Raw genomic sequence first — 25,431 nt, forward strand, 5'->3', positions numbered from 1 at the left:
TCCTCGAGCGGAGTCGCGCTGCCGAAATTTTGTGCGGCCGCGACGATGGGGATTGACGGGCCGTATAATCCGACGGGTTTGACGATACGAGTTGCCGGTCGCTATATATTCACTTTCCCTCTCGATTTCTCTTTTTGCTTTTAAACTATTAAGCGACAAAGTGTTTAAATATCTTATCGGTGAAAGGATCGTGCGTTGGTGAAGCACGCGTCTTCGGTTACTTAGATTGGACTTCAAGGTAAAAAAAAGAAGAAGAAGAAGAAGAGACGCTAAGTACAGGCCTCCTTCAAAAATAATGACGGTGTTCTACAAGAGAACGTTTTTTATCGGTCAATATATGTCTCTCCGAATTTTATCGTCCGGGGAGCTTGTTTTTTTCTCTCTCTCTCTCTTTTGTAATTCGTTGTCGATCGCTCGTTTTAAACTTACGTCTCTTTGCTGTCTACTTTGCCCGTTTCACAACGCCCGGAATAAAGCCGATAAATATTTTATTCGAAATCTAGGACGCGTTTGCAATTCGTATTACTACGGATTTGTGACGCAGCCACCGCGATATGAAAATATGCTCCTTCGCGCGTCGCTTTGGAATGTTCCCAACTCAAATTTTAGTTTTCGTAATACGCTAATATCAATTCACTTGCTTATTATTGAGATTATATATTCTTCTAGAATGCAAATTTGCAAGGCTATTTTTTCTGAAGTAATTGGTGATGTGTCAAGTGATTAACTTAGAGAAATCAGAAAACAACGCTTGATTAGACTTGATCTAAAATTGAACGTGATTCAGTTAAATATTTTTGCAGCCATTAGCACTACTGTTTGACATTTTTTAAATAATTATTATTCATTTTTAAAACCTCACATAATAAATTTTATAAAGCTTTCTCTCTTTTTTTATTTTGACTCCTTCGGTAGAAATAGGTATAGGTAATCTTCAGGAATGCGCGGAGCATGTAAAATATAAAAAAAAGACTCAGTGCTGAAAGGATTAACCATGACCGTTCGACGCGGCGCAAAATTCCACATCGCCTCGTCCAAAATCCGCGTCAACCCCTCAACGGATATTTAGGCCGATGCGCTCGAAATCGTCCGAGGTACCAGCAACGGGTGCACCGAAAACTGGTGCATCGCGAGGCACTCACCGACTCACCCCCGGCCGCGGTGGTGGCGGCCGCCCGCGCCCGCGCCGCGCTTGCGTTCGTCGATGCACCCACACGTCGATCGGCCGCATCTCGGTCGGTGATCTTGCACGGGTTGAAGCGCACGTCGGTGTCGGCGAACCGTGTGTGTTCATGAAGTAGGTCAGATCTCAATGGCGAGAAAGACAGAGAGAGGGAGAGAGACGAGTGTATGTGTGTGCATGCGGACCGATGCACATGCAGCCGCTCGCTCGTGCACCACCACCTCGTGCACAACGCTATGCATCTATCTTTGAACTATGCGCGCCGTGAAACTCACACGAGTAGTGAGTTTCCTTTTAATTCCTCTTTTTCCCTCCTTCTTCTCGGCGTTTCCCCCTCGTCTCCCTCGACCCGTCGATACACTGTCGTTGTCGTCGCGATGCACAAAGCGTCGGCGAATGTCGGCGATGCGCCGAGTGCGCGTTGAGTGCATCGTCGCGGCGGCGGATGTAGGGTTCTTCAGGATTCACCGAGCGATTCTCGATGGAAACTCCCAGTCAGACGTAGGCTTATTTAAGTCTACATCATTTATGATGACTTCGATGACAATAGTATCTCTAGACAAGACTATCGTGTTTTCTGGACTCGTTGTGTTTTTCTTAATTTTTTTTTTAATTTCTCTAATTCTTGGTTTCTTAATATTCGGGCTCTTTCTATATTAAGTATATGTATCGCACTATCTTTAACATTGCTGCGCGTATGTGACAAATTTGTGACTATAATATACTCTGTATAATATATTTTATAAGGAATTGATTTAAGATCACGCACATTGTAAGGCGTTCTGTATCAAGGATTTTCCATCATGTCAAATTAGGTCATCGATATCGACGAAAATACAGGGAGATTTAACGGAGGCACGTAAGAAATTCTATTTCGCGGTGCGTCGATAATATCTCAGAAAGTGAAACTAGGATATTGAGATCTTACGGTCCAATGAAGAGAACTACAGAGTTTCATTTCAATCTTGCATGTTAGAACTGAATGATCTTACGACAATTTAGATTCATTCATTTTATTAATATAAAATTATAATTAATTTAATCGCATTTAATGATTCAAACCGAAATAAAATTTTCTGACTATATTAACACGATACAATTTTACATTAGAAAACAATTAATTTTATTTTATCTTCATAAATTGTCCCTTAATTGTATTTATTGCGGTAATAAAATAAAATTTACAGAACCAATTTAGTCTGTTCGACTATTTTTGGCGCTGCTTGGCTCGAGAGTCAGTTTTTTAATTAGTCGATAGTGCTCGAAACGGAGCGAGAATCGTGCCCGGATAACCTCAGAGTTGCAGAGCTTCGGGGCTGCAGGTACGCAACTGCGGCCTGTCCCATATTCTCATGGAGAGCTCGGACGCTCGATAACCGAGATATCGAGACGTGACGTAGGTGTGAGAGGCGAGTGAACCGGCCCACAACCGTGCGCTCTGCTCAGCTTCTGTGTGAGTGCGTACATGTGTATTATGCATTATGTACACTTTACTTAATGAAACAATTGGACTGACCCGGACTACTGCTCCGGCGTTGTCGACACTCGTTTCGCGAAAGAAAAATACGATATAGACCTGATCATTGATGAGGATCGTCACATTCCTTCTCGACGAGAGTTGTCGGGAAAATATATCATTTTGGTGTATTAATTAGTATATTAACTCAAAATTGAATATTTAGCATTTGAATAGCAATACATTACATACATTTATGCTTATGGAATTATAATTTTTAAATTATAGACGTTAAATTAGACGTTATTACTATAAAAAATATAAAAATATTTGGGCTTTGATTACTTTGTTCGATTTGAGCTTCGATTTGGAATAAAGATCGTTTGTGGAAAACTTATGCTTAAGTCGACACGTTATTTACGATAGATGCATCTCTTTTCTAATGGCATTCTCTAAGCATTGCACGTGCCTTACCGGTCAGTGGTCTTATTTTGCGAAATTATTGCCGCGATAGGCACTAGTCCGGGTCAGACCAATTCGCTTCATTAAGCGGAGCGTGTACGATGCATCACACGTACGTGTCACTTGGTTACGAGGTGATACAGCCTGCCCCGCGTTTACACCTACGCGCGGTTTATGGACGAGCATGTGGAGCAGGTCGCAGCTGTGTACCTGCTGCACCGCAAGTGCTCGGCACTTGTATAATTTGCGCGACAGATTATTATTTAATTTATAAGACTGACGACTGTGCGACGAGAAACGTTTATTACAAGACATTAATTTTTTTCAAATTAATGCGATGTGTGCAACTATATCATTTTACAAGACGTTCTAAATTTTAAAAACGAATGTACAAATGTAGTTCAGAAAGGAAGCTAATTATTAATACATTTGTAGCCATATAAAAAGTGATTTTTATAAATTTAAATTATTTATTTATTAATATATTGAATTATTAAATATTATATATTAAAATAGTAAATTACATTAAAATAAATTGTCTAAAAACGTATTATATATTTTTAGATAATTTGTTTTAATATTAAACAGTATTGAATAATATCTACAAATTTATCAATTTATTAATATTAAAGCTAATTATGAAATAATAATATTCCAGTATTTAAGTATATTTAACGTTTGACACGAGATACTGCTGTGTCTCTTGATATAAAGATATATTTTGCTTTGTAATTTCGAGAAATGTTTATTCAAGACACTTTGTATTTTTAACAAGCACTGGAGATCGGAAAATTGGAGTTATTCTGCCCTTATTTGTCGAGCGCACATAGATGAAAAAAATCACCGTAAATATTAGACGCCCGTTATATATATATATATATATATATATATATATATATATATATATATATATATGTAGGTCCGGAAGTATGTTCCGGGACTTTTATTTTTTTACATCGGTATATTCCAGGACATTTGGCAGTTTCCAGGACTGTCCTGGAAAAAATTCATGTCCTACGGCACGTTTCGGGACAATTTTTTGAATCTGATTACATATATATGCGTTATATTCCAGGACTGTACATTTCAAAAAACGTAAACAGTCCCGGAACATACCTCTAGACCTACATATATATATATATATATATATATATATATATATATATATATATATACGTTACTAATTTCGAGCATATATTTTTAAGAGCAATTTTAAAAGTCCCGATGTTTACGGGATATGACGCTGCTTGCATTCTCGATGCGTTTTCATTTCTCTTCCATCGGATTCTCGCGTGCGTGGTCGCACACGAGCCGCGCGAATTTTTTCGCCAGATACACGCGAAAACACGCAAACCGCGTGTGACTCGGTCGATGCAGCGCACCTACGCGATCACGCCGGCACTGGGCCGGATGGGTGGACCGATCCGGTTGCGGCTCCCGTGTATCTACCCGTTGCACCGCACCACAGCTGCACCGCGCGCGGCCGAGGTCATCCGGGCAGCGCCTCGATCCCTTATCCTCGTTCCTGGTTGTTCCGATCGTCCCGCATAACCGTGTCGGCTTTTTCACTTTCTTTCACTCTCCTCGTCGCCGTCGTCGACCGATCGCCGGTTTCCGCGCCTCGTTCTTTCCGTCTCTGCCGGAAGTTCAGTTAACTCTTGCACGATAATTACGTTTATTGCTTACTGATGTTATATTCGCTTTTTTTCTTAGATTTTCGTTGTTTTTAGATGCACAGTCTTGTAATCTATTTTTAGTTATAATTTTAAATAATGAAAATGTTATATTGAGAAAGTATTTGTGTTAGGATTATCACACGTTTGTTTATTTTAAGCTTGTTCCAATTTTAGATTTATTTTGTTTTGTATCAATCTTCGAATTTTATATGTTTTTATTTATTTTTACATAATTATGTATTTTATAAATAATGCGGTTTGCGCTCGATATTTAGAATAAAGCATTTTCATTAAGTCTGCAATTAGAATTGCGTGATATGCATAGAAGAAGTTCGGATAACTTGAACCATCCTAAACCTTTTTCAAGATAACTTGAAAACTATATTAGAAATAGCTGAACTTTGTTTTCGCTGAGTCGTAATGCTTGTTACAAATGTTTTCCAACATTGTTACAACGTGTTTCTAACAAATTTCGTTTATTTATGGTGAGTTTAATGTTGTACCAAATTTTTTGAAGGTGGATTTTTGTAGAGAATTTGAACCATGTCGGGCAAGGTAAACCATTTTATTAACCTTGCAAACAAATATTATCGTATTTTAAAGCATATTAATAATGAAGTAGTCTCTATTAATGAAATAATTATTATATTACATATTTATTATATTCAAATTTATTACAAACTCTATATTTGTGCTCTTTTACTAACAATTAATGTCATACAAATATATGTAACATGCTTAAAACTTTTACTCATAATAATATATATTTATAATGTATACTCATCATAATATTATTACTCCTGAAAGAAAGGAACAATAGAATATAAAATGCAATAGACTTATAAATAATAATATACAAACTATCTCAAAATTATTCGATATTGCTATTTTTATACCTTTTTATTGTACACAATAAAAATGTACATCATATGACACTTGCTAAACAGAGTACACTAAAGTTCTATCTTAGTTTTACATGCAACAAAAAGCGATTAAGAATCTGTGAATTAAATTAACTGCAAAATAAAAGTTTATATATTAATTTATATATAAGTTTATCTTCAGTTTTAATTTGTTACTTTATGACACGTTATGCCATGCTGCGGTTTTGTATATTAGATTAGGGGGCCAGCAGCTATAATAGGAATTCCACTGCTGTCCGTTAGATTATAACATTTAATAATCTAGATATTATGATGATTCAACGCCCGCATGGTTTAAATTACCCAAACTTTCTCTAATAACATTAAACCGAAGAAGCAACAAGATAAAGAGTTATGCCCGCGAGACTGTCCTTCTCCGGGAAGGTCTCCTCCAATCTCGAGACTCTGTTTCCATGCCTTCCAGGAACGTCCCGTCGGATCCATTACGACCTCTCGAACGATTCATTTCGAGTGCCCCCTTAACGATGTAACGAAGAATCCGCTGCGCGAATGTCGTTTCCGCGAATTCATTAAAATTAACGCGCGGTGTAAAACTGGTACGGAGTGAACGCTTGAAATAAACGCCATGGTGCGTGAGCCCGAGCTCGAGCCCGAGCGATTTACACGTGTGCATGCACGTGAGTGCACGCATGCGACGCGTTGGGAACGACCAGGCCTCCGGATTGTGAGCCGGTCGGACAATCGTCCTCGGCTTACAATCCGGAGTCTCTTTGAAGACGCATTCAGAGCGACGAAGGAATTTAAATTTTCTTTGCAGCGTTATGTAATGGCTACAGATTTAGTGCCTAGTCGGTATGAAACTCTTACTTTTTATTATGTAAATTTTTTAAATAGGGAAAGTCTTTCCAGGGATTTTGGTGAAATTAGCAATTATCTAAACGTATCAATTAGGTCACTAATTTCAACCACGCTGTCTAATGTCAATCTTCTCTTATTGTCAAAAATCAAGAAGCTTATCAGAAATCAATGTTGTTTGAGATCTGGCGGGGTTCGCGGCAGTTTTGATTGCGAGAAAATTTATACGATTGACAACATGGGTGTGCGGCTTGAATCAAATTTGCACCGACAAACCAGCGCGCAGCGCGTCGTGTCCATCTGTCTCGCATAATCCACTCGCTGTAAGCTTTCGCTTATGGGAGCGAGCATGCATATCACTTGCTCACTCTCTCGGGGTGTTCAGGACTAGTCGAGAGAGAGAGAGAGAGAGAGAGAGAGAGAGAGAGAGAGAGAGAGAGAGAGAGAGAGAGAGAGATTGATTGATTGATTGATTGTTTTTTATTATGCCATGGTCAAACGACTTTTAGGCAAGAAATGAACAACGCAGAAGAAATAAAACACAAAAAGGCAAAACAAAAGTTATAGACTAAAGCAAAAGTACGTACATGCTCACTCTCTAAAGGACCAGAGATTGAAGCGCGCTGAAGCATGCTGCTCGCCCCCACGCAGGGTGCAGAAGAAGTAAACAAATACTATAGTTTCACAAACTGAAGACGCAAATCGCAATGATAATGATACGAACTTAAGACTAGATAAAATTTTGAACAATATATATACAGTGAACAATAACACTTAAACTAAAACTAGATCAGATTTAGGAACTGCATATATATACAGACTATGTTACGCTTAGACTAGATTATGCTTGTACAATAGATAGCCCCGAGACAGAACCATGATCAGAACCCAGCTCAAGCGAAAATAAATGATCATGGAGCTTGGCTTTAAATTCATTGAGAGACGATGAAGACACCACGCCGATAGGAAGAGAATTCCACAAATAAATTCCCGCGAGGTGGAAAGACCTATGGTAAGTCTCAGTTCTGTGGTTAGGTATATGAAACGTATGCGGCAATGCCAACCGTGACGAACGCTTAATCGAGGGATCAGCTTTTGCAAAAATATCCAAGATATAGCTTGGAGACAAATCCCTCGATATTCTATACATTTCAACACCAAGGAAGTACAAGCGTCTGTTTCTCACAGACAGCCACCCCAATTGATGTCGATAGGGCGTGATATGTTCATCGCGTCTCAAATTAAAAATGAACCGTATTGCACAATTAATAAGTCTTTGCAGTTTAGTATTAAGCTCATCGGTGATATCATTGTAGACAAGAGAGCAATAGTCCAATAGAGGCCACACCAATGCAGACACGAGTTTTACGCGCAGTTGAAATGACAAAGAGTTCTTATGAAATTTCAGCTTGTGCAATGTGAAGTGTACCCTCTTAGAAATATGGGAGACATGGCTTTTCCAAGAAAGATCTGAGCTCATGATGACTCCCAAGTTTCTCGCCTCGTCAACGTACGGAATGGAGGTGCCATTGACTGAAATAAGGGGCAGGTCTTTGAGATTCAATTGCTCCACGTAGCCCCTGCTGCCTAGTATTAAGACCTTGGATTTCTTGAGATTGAGAGACAATCCGTTCACAGTGGCATACTCAGAGATAACACCTACGTCATGTGCCACGAGCTGCAAGGCAGTACTCAGCTGGCTAAAGAGGCACTTGCGATAAATTTGGGTGTCATCAGCAAAAATCAAATGCTCAGTAAACCTTAGAAAGGCACCTATATCATTGATAAACAGAGAAAAGAGGAGCGGTCCAAGTACGGATCCTTGCGGAACACCAGCAGTGACGGATAGCCAGTCGGAGAAAACACCCTCAAGGTCAACAACCGCTTGAGAGCGACCTGAGAGGTACGAGAAAATTAGCTTGAGAGCTAAGTCAGAGAACCCCAATTTCCTGAGTTTGGTTAGAAGCAGAAAGTGGGATACAGTGTCAAAAGCTTTGCTGAAGTCGAAAAGGACCAGAATCAAAACCTCACCCGCATCAACGCCACTCCTAATGTCATGAGATAGTCTTAGAAGGGCAGACTGGGTAGAGTAACCCTTGCGATAACCAGATTGACGATCATCTAGAATATTATGTGAATTGATATGGTCCAAGATTTGTCGGTGCATGATCCTTTCAAACAACTTAGAAAGTTCACACAAGTTGGCTATAGGTCGCGTATCCGAAGGAGAGGTAGGCGACTTGACTTTAGACAGCGGGCGCACTATGGCTCGCTTCCAAGGAGACGGAAAATAACCTAGATCGAGACAGCAATTGAAAAATGAGGTCAAGAGATTACCAATGTGGGGCAAAGCCAAAGCAATAGCGAACAGTGGTAGTTGATCATGGCCAGAGGCAAAAGAGGCAGACGATGTTGAAACCATTAGAGAGCATAGATTGTCGTGCGATATATGAGAGAAACAGAAATGTGGTTCTTCAGGTACAGTGGAAAGAATGATATCGGAAAACTGAGATTGTGAACAAGGAGGGTAACAGTTTGAGATAGAGGCGTAGTGAGCATTCAAAAGATCACGAGAGAAAAAATTAAGAGGTGAAGGAAGAGGCGACTCGATTAGACCCAGATTGGTGAGTTCACGCCATATCTTAGACGGATCAGAAATAGTGCTCAACTTCCCTAAATGATATTGCTCTCTGGCCTTTCTCAACTCCACCGTGAGATTATTCCTGAAGAGCCTGTAAATGTGGAAATCGAGGACATTACCTGATCTACGCGCAGCTTTGTAAAGCCGGTTGCGATGGCGAATTTCACGAACAAGATCGCCGGTGAGCCAAGGCGCTGGCGGACGGGTTACGCAAAAGGTATGGATAGGAGCAAATGAATCCAAGCTGGTGGTGATGTCATTAGTAATAGTACTTAGGAAATCCTCGATATCCAACTCATCAGGACTCGTGTGGCCAAAATCTTCCGGGAAGGATGAAGACAGTTTAGAGGTGAGACTTTCAATAAACCCCTGCTTATCGAATTCCCTGTAGGAACGCCGAATCAAAGTACGCTTTGCGTAGGACGGAACAATGAATGAGTAAGTTAATTCGATAAGATCATGACCATTGATGAAGGGAGCGTCGGACTTGCGAAATGATGAAACCTTGTCCAAGTTGTCGACTACAAAAACATCTAACCATGAGTTAGAAGAACTGGTATGGTAAGTCGATTGCGACTCAACAATATTCAGCGACAATTGTGATACTGTGTCCCTTAAGTGATTTGATTCATATGCGGAAGCAAGAAGATTACAGTTCAAGTCGCCAGTGATAATGATGTTTTTGTAACTGTGCAAGAACACCGTAATCGCATCAACATAAATATTAAAATTTCTTCCCTTTGGTCTACGGTACATAGAGGTGAATAAAAGAGGTTCGCGTGTGCCGCCGCGAATGTCCAGAATAATATACTCCGGTTCATTGGAAAAAACAGAAGGCGATGACGCCAGGACACGCGCCTTTAGCGTCTCATGTATGTAGCAAGCCACACCACCCCCCTCCCTACCCCCTCTGTCAACACGCAACAAATAGTATCCGGCAATTCGTACTGTATCATCAGAAATATGCGAGTGAAGCCAAGTCTCGGATACGGAAACAATATGGAAAAAATTAGACGCTAAGAGAGCTTGAACTGATTCAAGATGGGCAGGAAGTGAGTTGGCGTTAAAATGAGCTACGCGGAGCAGAGAAGAATCACAAGTTGAATCATGCCGAGCGATCAGAGGTAATGGACCATCAGGTCGGACCCGTCAAACGATCTTGGCAAGATCAGTATCTGAATCGACATAAATAACAGGCTCGCCGTCAGCATGTCTCACACATATCCTGCCATTCCTTATCCAGACATACTTATATGACTTCTCTTTGGCGATACTCTTAGCACGCTGAAGCATGTCATAAGCACTCTTTGTCAAGAATTCATTGACATGAATAATGCGATCCGAGTTACCACCGCACACCTCACTCGCCCTAAGTATGCCCCTTGCTCGCTTCTTGATAATAACCGCGTCGCGAACGGCATTCGAGGCCAGGGTGACAATCACCGAGCCTGAAGATGTCGAGAGAGAGAGAGAGAGAGAGAGAGAGAGAGAGAGAGAGAGAGAGAGAGAGATTGATTGAGTGATTGATTGATGGTTTATTTATGCCATAGTCTCAGACTTTAGGCAAGTAAAGAAATACAAAGGTGTGACAGTAAAAATAAAAATAAAGATAGATATAAAAATAAAAATAAAAATAAAAAAGAAAGAAAAGAACAGTATAACAGTGGCAGATGTAATTACGCAGGAAAAAGTAAAAATAAAAATAAGAATACGAATAAAATGTGACTTAAACTAAAGAAACGCACAAGAAATAAGTTGAAATAAGTTGACGCCCTAGATCGAATTACGCTCAAGCGAGAAAAGATGGTCATAAAGTTTGGTCTTAAAAATAGCGACAGACGTTGCAGATACTAAGTCGGTAGGTAGCGAATTCCAAAAGTAGACGCCAGCAAGATGGAAGGACTTGTGGTATGCTTCGGTTCTATGAATAGGAACATGGAAAGAATGAGGTACAGCCAGACGTGATGATCGCCTGGCTGAGGGGTCAGGACTAGTGAAGATTTCAGAGATGTAGGTAGGAGACATATTGTGAGACATTTTGTACATTTCGATGCCTAGAAAGTAGAGGCGTCGATGCTTGACCGTCAGCCACCCCAGCTGATGTCGGTAGGGCGTGATGTGTTCGTCACGCCTTAAATTAAAAACAAAGCGAACCGCACAATTTGAAAGTCTCTGGAGCTTGGTGTTGAGCTCGTCAGACACATCATTATACACAAGGGAGCAGTAGTCTAACAAAGGCCAGATCAAAGTGGTCACAAGTTTTACACGCAGATCAAATGATAGTGAATTTTTGTGAAATTTAAGTTTGTGCAATGTAAAATGTACACTTTTGGAAATGTGCGAAACATGGCTTGCCCAAGATAAATCAGAGCGCATGATGACCCCAAGGTTACGTGTCTCAGTGACAAATGGGATGGAAGTACCATTAACCGATATGAGAGGTAAGTCACCAAGATTTAAGTGCCTAACGTGACTCCTACCTCCAAGAATCAGGACCTTGGATTTCTTGAGATTGAGAGTCAATCGATTGCGCACTGCGAACTCTGAAATGACACCTACGTCATGAGCAACGAGCTGCAAGGCGACATTAAGTTGGCTAAGAGGAGTCTTGCGGTAAATCTGTGTGTCATCCGCAAATACAATACGCTCAGTAAACCTAAGGAAGGTACCGATATCGTTTATGAAAAGAGAGAAAAGGAGAGGACCCAAGACGGATCCCTGTGGAACACCGGATGTGACGGACAGCCAGTCGGAGAGCACACCCTCAAGGTCAACAACGGCCTGGGATCGACCCGTGAGATAGGAAAAGATTAACTTGAGGGCAGAATCAGAGAACCCCAATCGCCTGAGTTTGGTCAGTAGTAAAGAATGACAGACTGTATCGAAGGCCTTGCTGAAATTAAAAAGGACAAGGATAAGCACCTCGCCTAAGTCAACGGCGTACATTATGTCACGGATTAATCGCAGTAAGGCTGACTGGGTGGAATAACGCTTGCGGTATCCAGACTGACGATTATCCAGAATATGGTGAGCTTCAATAAAGTCGGTAATCTGGCGATGTAGAATCTTTTCAAATAGTTTGGAGAGCTCGCACAAGTTGGCAATGGGCCTCGTGTCTGAGGGAGAGGCTGGAGATTTGACCTTGGACAGTGGGCGAAGTATGGCTCGCTTCCACAGGGGCGGAAAGTGACTGAGTTTAAGACAACTATTGAATAGTGAGGTTAGGAGATTGCCAATACAAGGTCGAGCTAAAGCTATGGCATAAAGTGGTAATTGATCGCATCCTGTAGCAAGAGAAACGAAAGATGAGGAGACAAGAGTACTTAGATCATCACTGGTTATATGGGAAAAACCAAAAAGTGGTACATTCGGCACTATGGATGAGATAATGTCAGAAAATTGAGACAGGGAACATGAAGGAAAGCAGTTGGAGATAGAGGCATAGTGAGCATTGAGAGTATCACGTGAAAAGAAATTAAGCGGAGAGGATAGGGGCGACTCGACCAGGCCGAGATTAGCAAGCTCACGCCATAACTTAGATGGATCAGCAATTGTGCTTAATCTCGCCATGTTAAAGTGCTCTCTGGCTCTTCTCAAATCCTCAGTAAGATCGTTCCTGTACTGCCTGTAAATATGAAGATCAAGCACGCTGCCAGATCTTCGAGCAATGTTGTGTAGACGATTGCGATGCCGAATTCTGCGAGCGAGGACATCAGTGAGCCAAGGCGCAGATGGACGAGTCACACAGAAAGTTCGCATAGGTGCATGCCTGTCCAAGCTGGAGATAAAGTCATTGACTATGGTGTCCAGGATGCGGTCAAGGTCAGACTCGCCGAGATCCGCACCGCCGAAATCCACTGGAAAGGAAGAAGACAACGCTGAGGCGAGAGTTTCAACGAATCTCTGCTCATCAAACTCCTTATAGTTCCGGCGAATCAGAGTACGCCTCGCAATGGACGGAACCACAAACGAATACGTCAACTCAATAAGGTCATGACCATTGATGAAAGGTGCATCCGACTTACGAAACGATAAGACCTTTCTTAGACTGTCGACGATAAAAACGTCAAGCCATGAGTCGGAGGAAGGAGTGTGATAGGTCGATTGCGATTCCACTATGTGGAGTGACAATTGCGTGACAATGTCTCTGAGGTGATTGGGTTCATATGTTGAGGCAAGGAGATTACAGTTTAAGTCGCCCGAAATGATGATATTCTTGTAGTTGTGCACAACCGAGGATAGAGCGTCAACATATTTGCTAAGGTTTTTACCTTTCGGTCTGCGATACATCGAAGTAAAAAGGAGAGGCTCGCATGCATCGCCTCGAACATCGAGAACAAGATATTCAGGTTCATTAGAGAAGGACGGAGGCGACACCGCCAAAACACGTGCGCGCAGCGAGTCATGGACATAGCAAGCAACACCCCCTCCCTCCCTGCCCTCTCTATCAGCACGAAGCAAGTAATATCCCGGGATACGAACTAGATCATCAGAAATATGCGAGTGCAGCCAGGTCTCTGAGATCGAGATGATGTGAAAAAAGTTTGACGCTAAGAAAGCCTGGACCGACTCTAGATGGGCAGGAAGGGAGCAGGCATTGAAGCATGCAATCCTAAGGCAACGCGAAGCAGAGGGAACCACATCTGCCGCCACAGATCAGTGAAGAAGCACAAGATCAGCCTCCGAGGCTATTAAGATTGGAGGCAGACCATTGTCCTTACGGACAAAAATCTGACCATCCCTACTCCATACAAATTTATAGGCCATTTGCTTAGCCTTTACTCTCGTCTGACGCAACAAGTTGTAAGTGTCAGCAGGAAGGAGTTCGTTAACATAGATATGCCCGGAAGTACTTCGAGAGAAAACTTCGCTGACGGTAAGACGGCGCTTACGGCGCATAACCCGCAGAATGTACTGCGAAATCTCTCGCGACTTGAGCGCAACTATTATAGATCTCGTGCGTCCAGCGGAGTCGGCACGAAGATCAGAGGCAGAGACGGAGGCCGGGGCCACGTCGCGAGCCACGGACGCATTTCTACGCACCACATCACGAGTCTCAAGAACGTCAGAAGCCAGCTGAGCAATGTCAAGCGCACGAAAAACTGCGGCAACAAGTACATCAGGCGCATCAGTAAAAATGCTAGGAATGCCAGAAATAATAATGTCCGACGTTCGAGAGACCCGCGATGCAGCAGACGACAGACGATCAGTAAGCTGAGAGCCGACCAATAGTCCACCACGAGCCTCCAACTCCGCAATACGATCAGCTTGATCCGCAATGACTCTCAGAACATCGGGTATCTGGTTCAACTTTCGCTCAACGTCAGCATTCACGGACTCCTGGTGGCTGATGAAGGCAGTGATCTTCCTGTCTGACTCGTCCAACCTGGCGGTGATTCTCCCGTCCGATTCGTCGAGCCTGGCAGTAAGTCTATTTTCAGATTCTTCGAGCTTGGACAAGATTGACTGTAGTAGCACATGAGTCTGTGATTCAGTGCTCGAAGGAGAGGCAAGCTCCATTGGATCAAGGGATGCCGCACACTTGTCGAGCGGCGTGAGCGGCAATTCAGTCGACGCGGCTAAGGCCCTGCAGCAATGATCGGCGTATCTAGTCAAGGAATACGACCTGATACAGCCGGGGTGGAACACTTTGTTGCAGTCACATGCAACCGAAACTGTCGCAATCGGCTTCTTACACTTGAAACACTGCATAGGTGAGAGAGAGAGAGAGAGAGAGAGAGAGAGAGAGAGAGAGAGAGAGAGAGAGAGAGAGATTGATTGATTGATTGATATTTATTTAAGCCATAGTCAAGACTTTAGGCTATTGTGAAGGTTCTATAATGTATAACTATAAAAACGAATTAATAAGCATAAACTGAAACAGTAAAAACAGATAGTAGCTAGAAACTGATACAAGACAGTGCAATAATCGCTCCCAAGGTGCAAATTAGCAGTAACTAAGTTGAAATAAAGGTGTAATGCATATGGCAGTGCGACCGACAGCATATGCTGCTCTCTCTCATAGCGAGCAACCATTATCATCGTAAATTTGACATACTTTGTAAATTAACAACTCGAATAATATGTGTATAAAGAATAGAGTATGATAAGGAGCAAGGAGAGAGATCTCTCGTCTCTCTCTCTCTCTCTTCTCTCTCTCTCTCTCTCTCCTGCTCTCTCTCTCTCTCCTACTCGCTCTCGAGCCTCTCGATCTCTCCTCTCTCTCGCTTCTCTCTCGCTCTCCTCCACTCTCTCTCTCTCTCTCCTCGTCTCTCTCTCTCTCCTCTCTCTCTCTCGCGCTTCTCTCTCTCCTCTCTTCTGCTCGCTCCTTCGCTCTCTAAGAGCCGAGAGAGAGAGAGAGCCTCCGTTCATTTTAACCGCGTTTATGCGTGTCTTTCAATATCGGAGGATGTCGGTCGAACATGGAACAAATTAAAGAGGGTTGATAGGTTAAAGACGCCCTTCAACTTATTCCTCCCAACTTATTTTTCTTTATAAATATAAATTTTAATGTCTGTGTTATAAGATTTTTTTCCTCCGCGTTCTGCAATTAACTAGAACGAGAAATGAGATATTGAATTAAAAGATTATCGTATTAAAAAGTAAAGTATAACGAGTGCGAAGCAATAAGCAGAGACTATTTAAATAATAATACATTCCGTCCATTCGAATAGGTTGAGTCGATTTAATATTTCATTTTATTCTCCATTTTTAATAACTTTGCACACGTTTAATTAAAATCCGCATTTAACAATTTCGCTTGAAACATTTAGGAGTAATCTTTGTCGCAGAACAATCAAATTTAAAAGATGCATTTTTTCTCTCACATAATCTAAGAATTCTTTTTATACTGCACTTTAACAATGAGTCAAAATGGAAGATAAATTGAATTAAAGTTAAAAATATCTTTATGCTATAGAGTAACTATAATAACTAATAACTAATAGAGCTTGACAAATCTAATTGAGTGAATCAGTGAGTGGGTTTCTAATGTAAAACTCGATTTGCCCTACGGTCAGATCGACTTGCCGTGTACAGAAAGACACGCGGATTATTATTGCCGAGCGAGCGATGAAACCGCAGGAAACTGCCGTGAATCAACCGAGACCTTGATGCCGATGTACCTTCGCAAATTATTCTCGAGGATCTCACTTGCGCCACGATGCAACCCTAGAACGTGAGATGCGGTATATGCATATGAGTCGCGACGGCGGCGGCGGCGGCGGCGGCGGTATCAGTTTTAGTACGCCGTAAGCCAGTGTATTACACCACACAGGTTTCCTTAAAATTAACTTGTAATGACTCCGTAAGACTCACCGCTGTAAATTAGCGGGCATCACGGGAAAACAGCGAACCGACCGGAATCGTCGAAACGGCCTCGGCAATTTCATCGAAGTGATGCAATCGAGACTTCTGAGCGTGGTTTAGAGAACAAGCGAGAAAGTAACGCTTGTGTATATGAACATTGAGGAATACAAATCCGTACCGGTCCATGTATCTGGAAAGTTTTTTAGTACTTGTAATCGTGGCTGATGCATTTTTACTCTCTAAAAGTCGAAGAGTGAAATATTACTCAAAACGAGTGAAATGAAAGCGTAATAAAAAGTGAAAATTGAGCCTGTACACTTCGAATGATTTGTCACTTTAAGAAAAAGTAAAATTGCTCTATAAGTTAGAGTGAAACATTCTGAGTAAGAGGGTACTCTTTTCGAGTGTAGTAGATTAGTATTTATAGGAGTGAATTATGTCACTCTATAATTTTGAGTACAAAATTTCACTCTGTTAAAATCACTTATCAGTCGTTTTTAGTGAATCGTGATTTACTACAGCTGTAGAGTGAGATTACATCACTCCGGTAGAGTAGTCGCTCTAAAAACTTGAGTGAAAAATTCGCTCCTACATTATGAGTGGTCGCATTTACTTAAATTAGAGTGACAATTCTCTCTTTAGGAGTGACTGTCGCAATTACTCTAATATATATTAGTGGCGAAACCACTCTATGAGATTTAGAGAGTAGCTTGTCTTTTCAGAGCTTGAGTTACTTATTTTTCAACATATATTGTAATCGATCAGCGATGAAGAACCGTCGTTCACTGATCGGGGCATGAATTTGCGAGCTGGTTATAATGAAGCACGACGAATCGAAAAGGCGCGACCCGGCATCGATGGGAAAGTAGCAAGAAAGAGGGAATAGGAAATTCTTCGCAAGAAAAGGACTATAGAAAAAAGACGACGGTCACGATAGAGTAGGTCCGTGAAGGGAGGGCCGTGTCTAGGCTCCGTGTTAGTCATCTCGCGTATATCCAGCGGAGTCTACTTAAAGTCCGTGGCTCGGCCTGAAATCGGGATTGGATAACCAGCCATCGAGCCCGATCGCATCTGATTCTCGCGACTTGTCACAAAAAGCGCACATTGTTGCGCGCCTCACAATAGCCCCGGCGCACACGTACGCGATCGGATAGTCCACAAATACCCGTGTTAGTCCAACCGCCACAAACTAGCACACGTTACGGCGCGCGCGTTGCATATAGGCGATGTAATAATAGATTGTATTCACGGCTCCGGTGTATGCTGCGGTGGTGCACGGCCCCCACCGCAAATTACGGACAATCATCTCCGCCGTGCGCGCTATCCGTATCATCCTTTTTTCGGCAAATAACACGCTGCTCGCATCTACAGGGCGTCCCTAGGCAAAAGATGCGGAGCTGGGAGTCGTGGAAGTATGTTGCATTGTCGGAAACAAAACTCGAACTTTTTTTTACGTTTGGCGATTTTAATTTAAAATCGAGACTCATTGTGACATTGTAAAGCTCGCATTATCAATAATGTTGTTGCTCCCACCCTTAGGGATGGGAAAATTACTTTTTAAAAGTACCTAACTAGTTACCGTTACTCGTTACCGAGTAAAACAAGTAACTATAGTTACTAGTTAATGATTCTCAAAAGTAACTTGTTACCGTTATTTAAAAAGTAATGATTACTTTTTCTGTTACGTTTTTAATGCTAAAACAAGATTACAGACTAAAAAATTTATTTTTGTAATATTTTTTGTTAAAATATTAATAAAAGTAATAAAATTTTATATTTTAAATTGCAAGACTACAAAAAATTTATAGAGAAAGGTTTTATAATGCCCAAAATGCAAATAAAAAATTTTAGTTTTTATTAAATTTATAAATACAGTAAAATTTAAACTTTTTTGTACCCTTAATTTTATGTTTAAAAATTTTAACACAAAAAAAACGCAGAAGCGCGTGGCACCAAAGCCGGTATTCATAAAGTTTGTTCTTATACGGCTCTGTGATTAGTTTATGATATCTTAAAACTATTCTTAAGGCGATCTTAAATATAATAATGGACTATGGATATCGGTTGAAGACTGAAGATTGAATATGCAAAAATTATGTCACAAATAGATTCAAAATATAAAAAGTAACGACAAAAGTAACTGTTCAATTCGTTACCGTACTGAAAAAATATAACTAGGTTACCGTTACAGTTACAAAAAGAAAAAAGTAACGCCGTTACCAGTCCGTTACAAAAAAAAGTAACTGCAACAGTAACGGCGTTACAAAGTAATGCGTTACTTCCCAAACCTGTTCCTACTCGAGTTATCTGATAATATTATCAGGTTAAATATACTACTATTTGAAATTATGTAAAGTAGTTAATTTAGTCTTATACGAGTTTCTCTATTTTCTTTAGAAGGCTTATGTCAATTTCAAGTAAAATTTACAGATGACTTGGTAATTCAATTAAATTGCATGTTACTTATTTGTATTATACTTGTACCAAAAATATTTACTGTAAAGTCAGGAAAAGAGTTTTGTTATATTTGAACGTAAACGCGAGAAATAATTCTAAATGTTATGCGGCACAACTTATCGCATGACCGCGTAATAGTTTTTAAAATATTGCTTAAAAAAATTTGTAAGACTTAAATCGATCCAGTCCATTCTAATCTGACCACCCTGTAAAAGCCCCTCGCCTTGACTAGCGTGGCACGAAGTGGATATCAGGGGAGGGCAAGTATATTCTTTACTACGCGGTGCAGTCCGCAGCTCATGGAAGCACGGACACCTACGACCTGACCACACGCAATCCTCCCGCCTCTGTTCCCGTCTCCTCTCACCTCGCCCCTCCCCTTTACCTATTGCAATTGATTTACAAACCTGTATTAAGCTTACGTACGCGCTCTAATTGAACAGATGGCCGGCGGGCGAGCGCGGGATGTCTTTGTGCTACGATCGCGAGCTAAGTGCGAAATTATTGGGGGGCTCGGTGCCTCAGCAAGAAAGAGAGAAGGAGAATCGTGATGCGCGATAGTCTCGCGTGAAGTCTGGGAAATTACTCGGATACACTAGTAATAAGTAGGCAATTGATCCTACTCTTATACAATAAGCTTCCATAAGTTTCATAAAAATAATCGACATTTTTCTGTATCTAAAATTCTCTATACCTCTTCATTTCTTAAAGAAGATACGTACATATGTAATTTTTATATTAAGATTATATCTTATTGTTTTAAGGCATACATAATTATAATTATATATTTTATATGACTATTTTTACATACGAGTAAGCTCCATAAGATTAATGCGATTGCACCGAGTTCTTTTTGTACTCGCGAGCTTTGAATAAAAATGTAATTTTGCACAGATATTTCCATGGAACGAAGAAGAGTCGATTTGCAAAGACTTCCGAGCGCGGATAAGATTGCATTGTTTAACAAAGTAGGTCGTGCGCGCCGTCCTGCCTTTCGCGATACATTTTCCACCGACAGCTTTCGGAGTGGAGAAGTATTTCATATTCTCGCCCTCCTTCAATCCCGCGCGCTTTCTTTTTGTGCTCACGCGGGGATCGTTATTGCGAGCTTGCGCATTATGTTTCGTGTCACTGCTCCACCGCCAGCCAACTTTTGCGCCAACTTGCTCCGCGAACGTTTGTTTCAATCCCTCAATGGTCCTTCTAGGCGTTTTATGAAACTTCTCCGGTTCCCCGTACCCTATTCATACGTTTCTATAGAGATTTGTACATCCTCCATTGTTAACTGGGTGAAAGAGCGGCCTAAATGTCCCATATATTTTCGAGTATTGCATTATTATTTGGAAATACTGCGTTCGGCTGCCATCGCGCGTTAAATGTAATTTGCTTCATTATTACCTACTGTGTTTCAAAGAACCGTCGGAGCTATTATTATTTATAACGCAATTTTCATTAATATATTGATACATTGCTTTCATTATAACTTACATTACAAATTACAGTGCTCTGATTATTTTGTTATAAACTACATATGAAAACATCAGGCAAAAATAAAAATTTATTAATTAACCATATAAAATAGTTTATATTATATAAAAAAAAACGGTATAATAACGCAAGATAATTTGATCATATACGAATCACATGATGAATGAGACGCATCGTTCTCTATAGATGCCATCATACAAACGATAATGCAGCGCACGAAAGTACGGTGATTTTGACCTCTATTAAGCTAGACCCCCCACCAGCGCAAATCAAGTTCTTACTAGGTCAAAAATTTAGTGCTATTTAGGTGCTAATTAAGTGCCCTAGTCCGAATTTTGGTGCTCGAACCGTTTAGCAGGAAATCGCGTAAAAAATGGGGGAGTCCAGCTTGCCATAAAGCTGGACCCCCCCATATCAGAAAATGGTCCTACAAAGAAGATAAGTACACTATAATTTAGTGCTAATTAAGTGCTAATTAAGTGCTCTAAAAAAAAGATAAAATATTGACAGATTATAACATTTATTTAAATATACCATTATATATTGAACACAGTACCGTCGCGGTCGACACAAACACTTAAAAAGATTGCCGCATGAATATATTCGTTACTAAAATGATCGAAAACATATATTTCCCAAATCTGAGTTCATTGCTAACAGTAAAACAATTACAAAATTAACTTAGACCAGCCGTTGGCGCTGAGCACTAAGTTCCGTCATCTGATCGTCTACGAATTAGTTGCTCGCATGATTATAGTATTAAATAATTCTCAGACATTGTACTTTAAAAGAATTACACGATTCGAATTTAGTGTTAGCTGCTTAGTGTTGAAATTAATTAATTAATCAATGGAGCGCGCGCTTCGCGGATAAACTAATTAATTTCAACGCTATACAACTAGCACTAAATTCGAGTCGTGGTACTTTCTTAAAGTACAATGTCTCAGGATTATTTTAAGACCATAATCACGCGAGCACCTAATTCTTTGACGATTCTGTAACGAACTTTAGGGCGCGGCGCGCGCGCTCCATGAGTTAATTAATTGATTTCAACCCTTTGCAGCTAGCACTAAATTCGAATCGTGATATTTTCTTAAAGTACAATGTCTCAGGATTATTTTGGGACCAAAAACACGCGAGCACCTAATTCTTTGACGATGCAGTAACGAATTATAGAGCGCTGCGCGCGCGCTCCATGAGTTAATTAATTGATTTCAACCCTTTGCAGCTAGCACTAAATTCGAATCGTGATATTTTCTTAAAGTACAATGTCTCAGGATTATTTTGGGACCAAAAACACGCGAGCACTTAATTCTTTGACGATGCAGTAACGAATTATAGAGCGCTGCGCGCGCGCTTTATGAGTTGATTAATTGATTTCAACCCTTTGCAGCTAGCACTAAATTTGAATCGTGATATTTTCTTAAAGTACAATGTCTCAGGATTATTTTAAGACCATAATCACGCGAGCATCTAATTCTTTGACGATTCTGTAACGAATTATAGAGCGCTGCGCGCGCGCTCCATGAGTTAATTAATTGATTTCAACCCTTTGCAGCTAGCACTAAATTCAAATCGTGATATTTTCTTAAAGTACAATGTCTCAGGATTATTTTAAGACCATAATCACGCGAGCACCTAATTCTTTGACGATTCTGTAACGAACTTTAGGGCGCGGCGCGCGCGCTCCATGAGTTAATTAATTGATTTCAACCCTTTGCAGCTAGCACTAAATTCGAATCGTGATATTTTCTTAAAGTACAATGTCTCAGGATTATTTTGGGACCAAAAACACGCGAGCACCTAATTCTTTGACGATGCAGTAACGAATTATAGAGCGCTGCGCGCGCGCTCCATGAGTTGATTAATTGATTTCAACCCTTTGCAGCTAGCACTAAATTTGAATCGTGATATTTTCTTAAAGTACAATGTCTCAGGATTATTTTGGGACCAAAAACACGCGAGCACCTAATTCTTTGACGATACAGTAACGAATTATAGAGAGCTGCGCGCGCGCTCCATGAGTTAATTAATTGATTTCAACCCTTTGCAGCTAGCACTAAATTCAAATCGTGATATTTTCTTAAAGTACAATGTCTCAGGATTATTTTGAGACCAAAAACACGCGAGCACCTAATTCTTTGACGATGCAGTAACAAATTATAGAGCGCTGAGCGCGCACTCCATGAGTTAATTAATTGATTTCAACCCTTTGCAGCTAGCACTAAATTCAAATCGTGATATTTTCTTAAAGTACAATGTCTCAGGATTATTTTAAGACCATAATCACGCGAGCACCTAATTCTTTTGACGATTCTGTAACGAATTATAGAGCGCGGCGCGCGCGCTCCATGATTAATTAATTGATTTCAACCCTTTGCAGCTAGCACTAAATTCGAATCGTGATATTTTCTTCAAGTACAATGTCTCAGGATTATTTTAAGCCATAATCACGCGAGCACTTAATTCTTTGACGATGCAGTAACGAATTATAGAGCGCTGAGCGCGCGCTCCATGAGTTAATTAATTGATTTCAACCCTTTGCAGCTAGCACTAAATTCAAATCGTGATATTTTCTTAAAGTACAATGTATCATGATTATTTTGGCACCATAATCACGCGAGCACCAAATTCTTTTACGATTCTGTAACAAACTTTAGAGCGCGGCGTGCACGCTTCGCGGATAAACTAATTAATTTCAACGCCATGCATCGTCAAAGTATTACGGGCTCGCGTGTTTTTTGGTCCCAAAATAATCCTGAGACATTGTACTTTAAGAAAGTACCACGACTCGAATTTAGTGCTAGTTGTATAGCGTTGAAATTAATTAGTTTATCCGCGAAGCGCGCGCTCCATTGATTAATTAATTAATTTCACACTAAGCAGCTAACACTAAATTCGAATCGTGTAATTCTTTTAAAGTACAATGTCTGAGAATTATTTTAATACTATAATCATGCGAGCAACTAATTCGTAGACGATCAGATGACGGAACTTAGTGCTCAGCGCCAACGGCTGGTCTAAGTTAATTATTGTAATTGTTTTACTGTTAGCAATGAACTCAGATTTGGGAAATATATGTTTTCGATCATTTTAGTAACGAATATATTCATGCGGCAATCTTTTTAAGTGTTTGTGTCGACCGCGACGGTACTGTGCGTTCAATATATAATGGTATATTTAAATAAATGTTATAATCTGTCAATATTTTATCTTTTTTTTAGAGCACTTAATTAGCACTTAATTAGCACTAAATTATAGTGTACTTATCTTCTTTGTAGGACCATTTTCTGATATGGGGGGGTCCAGCTTTATGGCAAGCTGGACCCCCCCATTTTTTACGCGATTTCCTGCTAAACGGTTCGAGCACCAAAATTCGGACTAGGGCACTTAATTAGCACCTAAATAGCACTAAATTTTTTGACCTAGTAAGAACTTGATTTGCGCTGGTGGGGGGTCCAGCTTAATAGAGGTGTGATTTTGCCGAGCAAATATATCGTGAAAATGGCAAAGTTCGCACCTTTTTGACACCAACGAATGGAAGAGAAATACGAAAACTCTTCGTCGCGAAACATCCAGTAAAACATATCGTGCGGCTGCAAGGGATAACGTGATGCGCCGGCAGTGCCTCGAAAACATTCGTTGTTCTCGTTTCTCGCAGTTTTATCATCTCGCGTGTGTGTGCGCGCGTGCGCGCGTGCGTGCGTGCGTGCGTGCGTGCGTGCGTGCGTGCGTGCGTGCGTGCGTGCGTGCGTGCGTGCGTGCGAGAGATTGATTGATTGATTGATTAATCTTCATTTATTATACGCTCTGGGACACGTCCCCTGAAGCGTTAAGACATTGCTCCAAAATTGACACACGTTACAAGAAAGCATACAATGAAAGAAACACATTAAGAGAAAAAATAGAGTAGATAGAATAGAATAGATAAAGTACATAGCTTATTTTCGTAATAGATAGTCATGTGAGATATCGCAGACAAACAAGCTACGATTTCGACTGCAGAAGCAAGTGCTTGTGGAATTTACTTTTGAATTCGTTAATAGATGAGACGTTACGGATGCCCGAGGGAATATCATTCCACAGTTCAGCGGCGACGGAGCAGAAGGAACGTTTAAAAAATTCCGTACGGCACGGAGGGAGACTAAGAGAGCCGCACGAGGACCGTGTGTCATATGAGGATGCACTTTTCCACGTGAAGTTACTATAGATGACCTGCGGTTTCCTCCTCCATAAGACAGAGAAGGTCAAACTTCCCACGAAGAACAAACGTCGCGGCCCAATTTTCAGCCAGCCAAGTTCATCCAAGTAAGGTGAGATGTGCTCATCCCATTTAACCTTGAAAATGAAGCGGACACACTTGTTGAAAGCTCTTTGCAAGCGAAGGTCATGCTCACCAGTGATGTTAGTTTGGACCGTGCAGCAATAGTCAAACAAAGGGAAGATAAGAGCCATGACAAGCCTCACCCGGAGAGAAAATGGTAAGAGATGCATGCCGAGTTTGAGTTGGTAGAGCGCCGAATTGACACGAGAGATTGTTTTCGTGGTTTGTTCAGCCCAGGAGAGTGTGCTGGTGAGAGTGACACCTAGGTACTCCACCTTGTCCGTGAAAGAGATAGCGGACCCGTCCACAGTGATACGGGGCAGGGCATCCAGATCCAAGCTACCAACGTACCGAGACGTCCCCAAGATCATCGCTTTCGTCTTCTTGGGGTTAATCATGAGATTGTTGTCGAAAGCCCATTTAATTACCCTACAAATATCCTCATTGATTAGAGCAATGGCTTCAGCGAGAAATTCAGGCTCAATGTGGAGATAGATTTGAAGGTCGTCTGCGTAGAAATTATATTTGCAGTACTTTAACACTCCGCCGAAGCCCAGTAGATATAAAATAAATAGTATAGGTCCCAATACAGAACCCTGCGGCACTCCCGCGCGAACAGGTCTGGCAGATGATAACCTACCGAGAGAGAGAGAGAGAGAGAGAGAGAGAGAGAGAGAGAGAGAGAGAGAGAGAGAGA

At 41.0% G+C, this 25,431-nt stretch overlaps 1 protein-coding gene across 4 annotated transcripts in view; it reads left to right on the forward strand.

The window, feature by feature from the left end:
• Oatp74d (Organic anion transporting polypeptide 74D) overlaps nt 1-25,431 on the forward strand; it is a 208,261-nt gene that overhangs the window by 130,710 nt on the left and 52,120 nt on the right. The window contains exon 1 of one of the 4 annotated variants that reach the window (XM_071791866.1): nt 14,734-14,871. The exons of the other annotated variants lie outside the window; for them this stretch is intronic. The gene's annotated coding sequence lies outside the window, so the exon portion shown is untranslated. Of the gene's footprint in view, nt 1-14,733; nt 14,872-25,431 lie in introns of those variants that run through there. 4 annotated transcript variants of the gene reach the window in all.

Source organism: Temnothorax longispinosus, chromosome 10 (assembly GCF_030848805.1).
Source record: "Temnothorax longispinosus isolate EJ_2023e chromosome 10, Tlon_JGU_v1, whole genome shotgun sequence".
Classification (NCBI taxonomy): domain Eukaryota; kingdom Metazoa; phylum Arthropoda; class Insecta; order Hymenoptera; family Formicidae; genus Temnothorax; species Temnothorax longispinosus.